The sequence below is a fragment of the Magallana gigas genome, chromosome 9 (assembly GCF_963853765.1).
Source record: "Magallana gigas chromosome 9, xbMagGiga1.1, whole genome shotgun sequence".
NCBI classification, from domain to species: Eukaryota; Metazoa; Mollusca; class Bivalvia; order Ostreida; family Ostreidae; genus Magallana; species Magallana gigas.
The window spans coordinates 17,002,156-17,012,514 of NC_088861.1; positions in this window are offsets into that span (position 1 = coordinate 17,002,156).

Sequence of the window (10,359 nt, forward strand, 5' to 3'; positions counted from 1 at the left end):
GGAAACTCTTGCTTCAACTGCGAGACGAATTATTGAATAAAGTCCACCTGTCAAGTGACCATTTTCAGAAATATGTGTTTCTCTGGTCCTTTAAGCATTAAATTGATTATAAGATTGGACTGTAATGGTAGATGTATGTGAAAATTCGTTCAGTTGTTTCTGCACATTAAAGTCATGAACTTGTTGATTTGTAGGAAAAATGTGCATACAGTTGATAAGATGGTCTGGAATCCGTGAAGATAACACAGATATGTATTCTGCGGTTTGGTTCCCCTCTCTCACTCTGTTCAAATTATCTGCAAAAAGAGGATCACCTCGTTGCCTTTGTACCTCAATAAGTTCAATCTACTCAAAGTGGTTTTCCCAATAAAACAAGGATAGTCGATGCAGGGGATTTTTTGAAGAAGCAACAACTGGTGGAAGTTGTAGTAAATCGCGAACGGCTAAAATAGAAGCACCAACAAATGGAACATCTTCATCTTCTTTATCCCTACTTTCTTTCAGTCTCTTGTGAATATTGATCAGGGTTTGGGATCCAACCGTATATATCTCAGCAATGATAAGTACTTGAAGATGCTGCAGTTTACATTTCAAAGAATTTTTTTCTCAATTGAAATATATACAGTGTATTTTGCTTGTTGGTTGTGCATTCGTTTTTCTTTAATTGGAAAGCTCAAGGCTGATCTCTAATATTAAAAGCTGCAGTTCCAGTTGTCGATGTAAGAAAAGCACTTATCTGTGAAGGATCCTGACCCACTTCCCTTAAATTGTGAATTATTCCATGATACACAGTAGTTAATGTGTGAGATATTTCAACACCGCCTCCTCCACTTAGGCCAAAAAACATATTGTGTGTTTCGGGTAACCCGAAAATGCGCCGATTCTACCATTTTTATATATGTCCGTTTTTATCCGACTGTGGTTACAAATTTTTCCATCAAATATTTATATCCGTTTTATTCAGAACATTAATTCGTCTTCTTAACAAGGTCTTCAAAACGCTAATGCATAAAATGAGCAGTGATTACGATCAACTTACAAGCGTATTAATGAATGAACAGCATGGCTGGATGTTCAGTTGTAAACATTTGGTGCAAAGAATGTAAACACAGAGGAGGACAGGCATCATCAGCATTGTGAGAAATAAAGAAACATTCGATATGTTCGAGGCAAAGTTTAAATGCTCAAACTCCTTTCTAAACATATCTTTAAGCAAGACAGAAAATGGCCCTTGGTCAGCCCTTAATATGAAATGTGTATCTGATCTGTACCAGGCACCTGTGGGTGTTGTATTTAGAACATTCCCGGACACAAATTACGTCAAACTTGATTGTGTTGAAGAACCAGATGAGAAAATACAGGACCAGGCGGTTGATGTAAATCCCCAAATGCATTTCAAATATTGATGTCTATAGTTTGTCCCAAGTTATTGCTTCCATCGCTTTTTGATAATTTTTAAGAAAAATACACATACCTGTGAAAGAAGTACAGTTGAAATCGATGAAATGGAAAAAATCCAAGATATCTTCATTGACAAATTATCCTTTTCCACTCATAAAAGTTTACAGAAACGAAAACAAAGATGTATAGTACACTTAATATACAATTTGGCCTCAAATATAGGACTTTTGCAAATATTAGACATTTTTAATATTATACAATATTTAGTTTATATATATTCAAAGAAACTCAAAGAAGACAATTTCCATGCAAGAAGAGTCTTAATTATCTTACACAAAATCATTAAGATATTCAGGTTTTGTTAGGGATATATAGGAAAGTAGTTAGTAAACGATAAAAAAAAAATGGATATTTGACTATTTGAACCATTCTAAACCAAAACATCCGATTAAAATTATGTTTTACAGGTATCGTAGTACACGTTCACATTGAATTAATTTTGGTTTAACGTGGTCTTCGTACTGAAAATTAGACAAATGTTTCAATTAGTGTCTTTTCTAATACAATCATGTATATAGCCATATATATTGAAAATGCATCTGCTGAAAATGTTAGATGCGTGGCCTAGTGGTAACGTGGAGGTCTTTTTGATTTTGTGGTCGCTGGATCGAATCCATTAAGTAGTGATTTTTCCACTTAAATTGAAACATGAACAGAATAGACAGATTAAGTTACACGTATCTAATCTTCCGGGTTTTTTAAAATTATCTTGTTTTATTCAATCTGAGTATGTCATATTGAGCGTACCCAATATAAACAGATATCTTCATTAACACTATACATGTACATTATTATAATTATTATATATTTCACTCTGACGCTGTAGCATTCATAGCATTTGGTATTATGTGCTTGTCTTATATTTTTCTGATATTTAAGAAAAACAAGAATGGCTCCAAATATGTTTTGAAGCTGAATATGTCAAATTTCTGTATAAAATATGTATGGCATATGCTGAGATATGGTGCTTTTTGCATTAAATCTTGTTTATTTTAAATCAGTGTGTTACCCCTTTTCAATTGTTGGATACAAGAAAGTAAAAAGTCATATTTTTGTCAGATCTTGACAAATGCCTTTTGGTATAAAACAAACCAACATGATGCCATAAATGACAAATCCAGAGAAATTTTATTGATTTTGTGTAGTAAGCCTTATATGAGAAGTTCACCTGCATGGGAACAAGCTGGTATCAGAAGAAAACGCACCTAAGAGAAAACGTACCCAGGAGAAAACGTACCCATTTCCTAGGGTACGTTTTCTCCAAGAGAAGCCACCCCCCCCCCCCAGCCTCGTTAATTACCATGATTGTATTGGAACCATTTTATTAACACATCTTCCAGTAATGTCTTCGTTACAGTAAAACAGTGGGACGTTTTAACATGTGTACGTCCAGCTCTACAAGTACATGCACCGTCGTCTCGGCGACGGCCTGTATACAGCTAACGACAAATAGTAAACACCTGAGCCTCTGAATTCATCTAAATATAGAGAGAGGCACAGATTTGAAACAAACAACAAAAATTAGGTCAATGAGGCTCGTTTTAATGAAATGGAAATATGCTTATTAATAGACGCATTTGGGAAGTTTGTGGAATCGTCTTTAAGCGCTGCATGTATCAGTTGGTGCATTGCAAATAGACCTTTCTTTCTAAAGGTGCACCCCCCCCCCCCAAAAAAAATGGATCGAACTGGCTAAAATTGTTTCTGTAAAATCTGACTATAAATTACAAAGAAATTAAATTCAATACTATGGATAGAAACTGGATTAATTTTTTAACAACTTTTGCCAATTTTTATTCCTTTACAACTTGCTGACAAAGAACGTTTGAAGCCTCTTACTCCCTATATTAGGGGCCAGTCACTTTCTCTTTATACCAAATGAAATGTCTCGGTACGACCAACAACTTTTAAGATCCATCTTGTAACAAAATATTTTTAGGTGAAAAACTAGACAGGAAAATACATGAATGTTTTTGCATGTTTTTTATCCTATATTTCAACACAAGTATTCTACTCCTTTTTTTTGCATTTTAATATCAAATGCATAGTATTTTGCACCTTCCAATATATTTTCTTTCAAACCAGCCAATCTTTGAGACTCTGCCAATCATCGTTAAAGCTACACCGGTACCCATCTGATCTGAAAAAAGGATCGTTAAATTTTCTGAAAAGGGGAATAGTTCAAAATGGGATGGAGATTTTCATCAGGTGATGTCAGACCTGAAAATTTCAAATGAATTGGTGAGAAAGTGAGCAAGATATTAGCGTCTTGAAGAAAATTTTAAGATAAAATCTGAAAATTTTTCAGAAAAATTAGTAAGTTCTTATCCTAATTTAAAAACTTAGTCATATTAATAACATTAATATTAAGTCATTTATCGTTTAAAACTCAAGCTGAAAGCAGACATTTGACTTATCAACATCGATTTACAAACTTGTATCGGAGTAAGTTTTTTTTTATACTGGTGCAATAAACGAAAAAACATCATACGATTAAGACAAAGAGCACACGGTGGGTGTAACCGGTCAGCAGAGGATGCCCACTCCTCCTAGGCACCTGATCCTACCTCTATCTATTTGGAGGTCCGTGTTGCTCTGCTTTGAATTTGTATTTCGTTTAATGTATATTTGAGATGCTGCACGGTTTGTTATTGACATTTTTTCATACATCGATACATTCGCTTTGAATTTAAATTGATATGTGTAATCACATTTATGTACAGGAAGCATAGGATAGGATGCAAATTACAATGTACATGTATGATACCGAAACATAAGCCAAAAACACAGTGTTGAAAGGTACATGTAGGGGGCTTATACATTTTTGTGTGCTCCATTTGAAATATGAAGCGCATATGCATGTGGCAGTAAGATTTAGGAGACATCTAGCTTCGCTAGACATGGGTGTTTGGTTCACTCCACTCCCCATAAACCCTTGGCAGAGATCGTAACGAAAACTCGGTGATATGAATAAAAATAGTTGTGCCTCTTGCAAATTCACATTTAATCCAATAAAGTAATGGGTTATATTCGCTACAAAGAATAAAATAATAACTTGACAACATATCGACTGGTGGATCTCGGGAAAAAATATGTATAATTTTGCACGAATTAAGATATAATCTAAAGTATGCTAGAGAAAGCAATAAATGTTTTATTTATATGATCGCAATGTTTTTGGGATACCGGGAGTAAATAGTCGCTGATATATGAAATCATTCATGTCAAAAAACATGACTATTGCGGGAACAAGAAATTAAAAAAAAATAAACACTGGATCAAACTCCTTAAATAAGCAACTACAGGTGTATAATAGCAAGTCAATAAATTCACAATTGATTTGAATTCAGAGGAGAGGAGAAAGAATTATGACCACATGATTTTCGGTGACGACATTATAGAATGCTAGTACTTTTAAAATCAAACCTGCCAGGCTAACATATTCTTATCAACTGTTTAAAAAAATATCTTTTATAAAGATCGTAAATATTGGAATGTTAACGTTATTAAAAAATTCTGTTATGTATTTATATGATACATATTTATATCATAAGTGATTCAAATTTTTCAGAATTTCGATAATTTTTTGTTCAGTGAAAAATTCCAGAAAACAGAAACTCTCAAATATATTCATAACTAAAGGTAATAAAAAGTAAATCCTCTTGTATTATCCCCTTAGCATGAAAATAAGTACTCATATGATCAATATTATAAAGCACAGATTAAAAATATATATTATCAAAATTTTTACTGAGTAGATTTTTATGCTGTCAAGTTTTGATCAAATTTAGAACAAAAGTCTCCAAGTATTGATCAGAAGTGATAAATAATTCTTGTTACATGTTTAAAAGTGCTACATTATCCAATAGAAATGCACATATTGGAATTCTAATTTATTTTAAATGTCTTACTATATTTATATATACTGAAATTGTCATATTTATAATGTCAGAAAGGGGTTAATTACAGCCAAACAATTAGTATACCCCCTTGCACGAAAAGAATATGATCAAAAAATGAAATGTAGAGAAAAATGTTACATTGTATCGTTACTGTTCTCCTAGGTAAAAATGAGCTCCAAAAACACCCCGAGGACGACTAATTAAAAGCAATTAATTTCAGTTTAGTGTAACAGTTTTGGGATATAGGATAAGATGCGGAAGACTGTCAGTGTATTTGTTAATAAGCTGCAGGGTACACGATGAAAGGTAAGATTATTTAGCTCTTTAATGTTAAATATTGAAACTTACATACCTTGCATATGAATCTCGTATAGAATTTGGTAGAAATATACAGCGTAAACTAAGTAAATTAAAAGGTTATTGATGTTGAGCAAAACTGTTACCAAGGCGTGAAACATTAATATGTCAATAATCGTTTAAACAACCAAGCTGACAACGAAATTTGAAACTTTTCTGCAAACTACCAACTAATTAAAGTCATCCTAAAATGGAAATTAAGTTGCGGTTTTGCTACATGATATATTGATAATTTCTTTTGAAATATTTTAACCTTAAATGATATCAATCATTCATCAGCTAAAGCGATCAAATGAGAAACAGTATATATATTTTTAGATATGCATTCTCAGTAAACCAACTTTAAGGGAAAACAAGCTAGGGAATTTCAATAAAATGGTACATATAAGAATTATATTATGCATTAAAACAAAAAAAAACAAAAAACTTGGAAGCGTCTTTAAATAAATGGAATTCTTTATTTTTCTGAAAGAATTCTAAAAATGAAGACCACAGCACTGGTGTGTGTGGTGATTTGTCTGACCTTTAGTCCGGCATCGCCTCGTCGTTACCATGGTACTGATACTCGATTCATCGTAGAGTTTGATGGCGTTAATTCTATCTTTAAATATATATTACACAAAATGATTCTTATATGTTTTTTTCCGTCTACAGCTCGAAATTCTTATCAGAAAGTCAGAAAGAAGAGTGCTTATTAGAGAAATTGTACGTAATTATTCATATACAGATAAGAAACTACTTGCCATGCAAAATCACATACAAGTAATAAACATTGAAAGGATCATAGATGCACATGACGTCTTGCTCATTTCAGTCTTACTAACAAATATACCTGATTAAAAAAAAACTATTGGCATCCATACTCTATATATTATATTAATATATATATTTACAATATCTTATATTTCTTTTTATCATTTTTACACAGATGTGTTTCGACTTCATATTACATGTACCGTAAAGTATTCAAGATCAAGGTGGAAGGGGGATATTCCCGTTCCGCCGATAATGTCGGTATACAACAAAGGTGTCTCTCTTAAATTCACGATGAGGTTTGAAAAATGTTTCTTTCCTGAATTTCAGACTTTACAATGGTTAAAATCTAAAAGAATGTTTTAACTAATGTACTTATCAACATGTACTATTAAAGAAACCGATGAACTAATGGTTATAAAGGAGATCCTTAAGTTAGTTAAAGATGTCATAATCTAAAAACTCACACTGACTATTGAAAACAAGTGTACTAGCAAAACCCGTATGGGTTTATCAACGACATGGGAAAAAACTATTATTTTATCAAAGGTTCGTAAAAAAAGCTCTACTAGACTCATATATTCTCCTTGATTCAATAGTTATTCGCCCAGCAATCTTTTGCAAACATTGAAACGGAGAAGACATGATTTCATCTCATAATTTATGATTTTTTCTCATGATATTCAAAGAATGATTCCTTATTACTTATAGTTTTCAGCAGTTATTTGAATATAGATAAGCAAACCCCGTTTGCGCCCCAATTATGCGTCATTTGAATTGACTGTATTGTACAAAATCGACACTCGGTGCTATCACAGGCAAATACACTAAAATGTATATATTAAAGTTTTAAGTTTTAAGATTCGTACAGTTTAATATCAAAATAGTCACTGTTGAAAGGTATTGGACAACTCATATCAAAATCGATTTTTAGTGTTTTCATAGACAAAGACACTGGAAAATGTGAATACAATGGTCTCCGGGTATAACGAGATGCTCTGGACATCACTAAAGTCTCGTTATATTAACCGATGTTCATTATATCCGAGGTTGGCATTTTCCAAGGTGATACGTAATCGGTTTTTTTAACATTCCAAATAACGATTATAAATAAGTTGTAATGAAATAAATAGATGTAAGCGGTACCTCGTAATATCTGATTTCGCTATACCCGGAGCCCACTATGTATTTAAGAAATGAACTCGATGTCTACCCAGGTTATACGAGTATAACCTGAGTTGGGGCATTTACACTTTATAATCTGCGAATGACTTGAGTAGACATTAAGTTTATTCCTTATCATTTAATTTTCTGTACTTTACTGAACAAATTGAGTGCATTTTATGATTTTAATCTGTTCAAAATTTAATCGTAACGTCAAGCGAACTAGTATGAGATACAGAGGTAAGAATTGGTTGTTATGTAAAAAAAAAGCTCGAGTATTATAGTTGTTTACAAAACATGTAATGTAGAGAATTACCATTTCTTAGACAAAATGTCACGTGAAAAACATTTTAAACTACATGTAATTTAATATCTTTGCAAATACTATTATCAACAAAAGAAAGATACATTTGATTGAAACGTACACCAATACAACACATATGTAAAAAATGACAATGTTCAAGCTTTGTTTACAAAACAAACAATTATGAACTCTGTATCTTGCTTATAACTTGATAATTGACTTTCAAATTTTGACATATCATTATAAACTTCTATATTTATCATTTTAAACATTTAAAATGGAATAATAAAATTGTCAATTTATAATTTAATGTTCTAGTCTATCCAATCTAATTTTTATTTCTGTTTCACCTCTTTTTTACCCACAGTAACAAATAAATGATATGCTAGTATTGGACAGGTATTGATGTTTACTTTATGCATTACATTACATGTATCAGTAGTATATACTATTTTTATAGGATTTATTTTTGATATCGACTTTTCAAACTTGTCAAAATTGCATAACTCATTTGTAGCATACGAGTAAAAAATTGTCATTTTTCTCTTCATACAAACCAGGGAACGCAGTATCTAAAGATATTTTATTCAAAGTGGTTTTTAATCATACCGATGATATTCTCGGACTCGCGGAATTTGAATAGAGTAGGGGATGTAGTAACTTAATTGTATACGCCCAATCCCCCTTACACACCATCTCTAAATCTGCGTATGAAAAAAAAACAACCTAATATCATGTGTCTCATTAGTATAAATTATACATCTACTTTCATTTTATTGTACAACACGTTGCACGGGGGTTGATCCAAAAGTTCTGTCACAGATGCGATAAAATCAATAAAGCGTCCATTGCGTAAAGATACCAAAGGAAAACTCAACTTTTGAAATATCTACCTATTTTTAAATCATATCTCAATGCATAATGATTACAATTACCCCTAAAGAAAAAAAGTTATAGTGGAAGATAAGGATAGTTGCCGCACGCTGGCGTCGTTACTTCTGGATTCTAGGTGTACTAATTTCATTAAATTTAGTCCATAATAAAAAATGTCCATGATGTTCTATTCAAATTGTTATCCTTCTGTATTCGCATATGCCCGACCTATTTTATTTTTTGCTCTAGAGACAAAACTAACCTCGCAATAACAGTTACTTTTCCTTATTTTTAGAGATACATGCAGTTAGGAAAAAGTTTACATTATTTTATCTGTTAAAAAGTACTTCAAAGTTTGTTCAAATCTTAAACTGTGCTATATGTAATATCACGTCGTATATTTTTTAATGAATATATATATATATATATATATATATATATATATATATATATATATATATATATATATATATATATATATATATATATATATATATATATATATATATATATTCAAATTTATAAATTAAAATTGAATTAAAATTGTGATTGTGCAAGTTCTGATGAATAATTATTCTATAATGCAGCGCCCATTAGAAACACGGTGCATTGTCTAACATAACTTTTGGATTAACCTTCGCACAATAAATGTAACACAGTTGTTAAAAAATCAATTCAAACAGTCAACAGATCGTCAGGTCTCTGGAAATTGAAAGATTGCATGACAAACAATACTGTACATGTATTTGTTTTCAACAGTATTCAAGATCGAATTTAATTACCAGTACATGCATTATAGTGTAAGACAGGGGCCAACATGCAACAAAGCTCACCTGGTATTAATTGAAGTAGATTACATTTTACAATTTGAGGTTTAACCAAAGCAATCGAACATTGGTTATGGTAATTTGAATATATCATAAAATGCGATTTTTTAAAGATTGTTTTCTCAAACATTTGCTGCAATAATTGAAGCCTCGATCTTTTCGTCCAACATATTAACATAAATCGGTATCATCTCACTACAAATCGGTTTAATTAATATTATTTGGTATACGTTAAAAATGTTAAATAAAAATATTTAATATTCATTATAATAAAATTAAATAAAATACAAATATTAATAATAAAACTTGATCAAAATACATGCAAGATCGTTTGTTTTCTCACGAAAAATAAAAATGCTGTTAATTCATACAAAACATCAATCAATTGCAAACATTTCTGTCACCGAACATTGCTAATTGATTATATAAAGCTTATTGATTTCTATAATTTTTAAAGCGTTTCACAAAATGAACTGTCGTAAAGGGGCCATAAATTGGCTTGCATTTACTTGTTCGGTAAATATGAAACCACTCTCTACCTTTAATGTGGATCTGTCTTTTTATTGCTTTATCTTTTCTGCATAATTTGTAATTGGCAATATCTAATAAACTCATCAACAGATATAAAACTTGATACAGTAACTGTTTGTTAATGGTATTCTTCAATGTTGAATGCCGTGTAATACTAAGTAGTCCTTAAGCTCAGGTGAGCTACAAA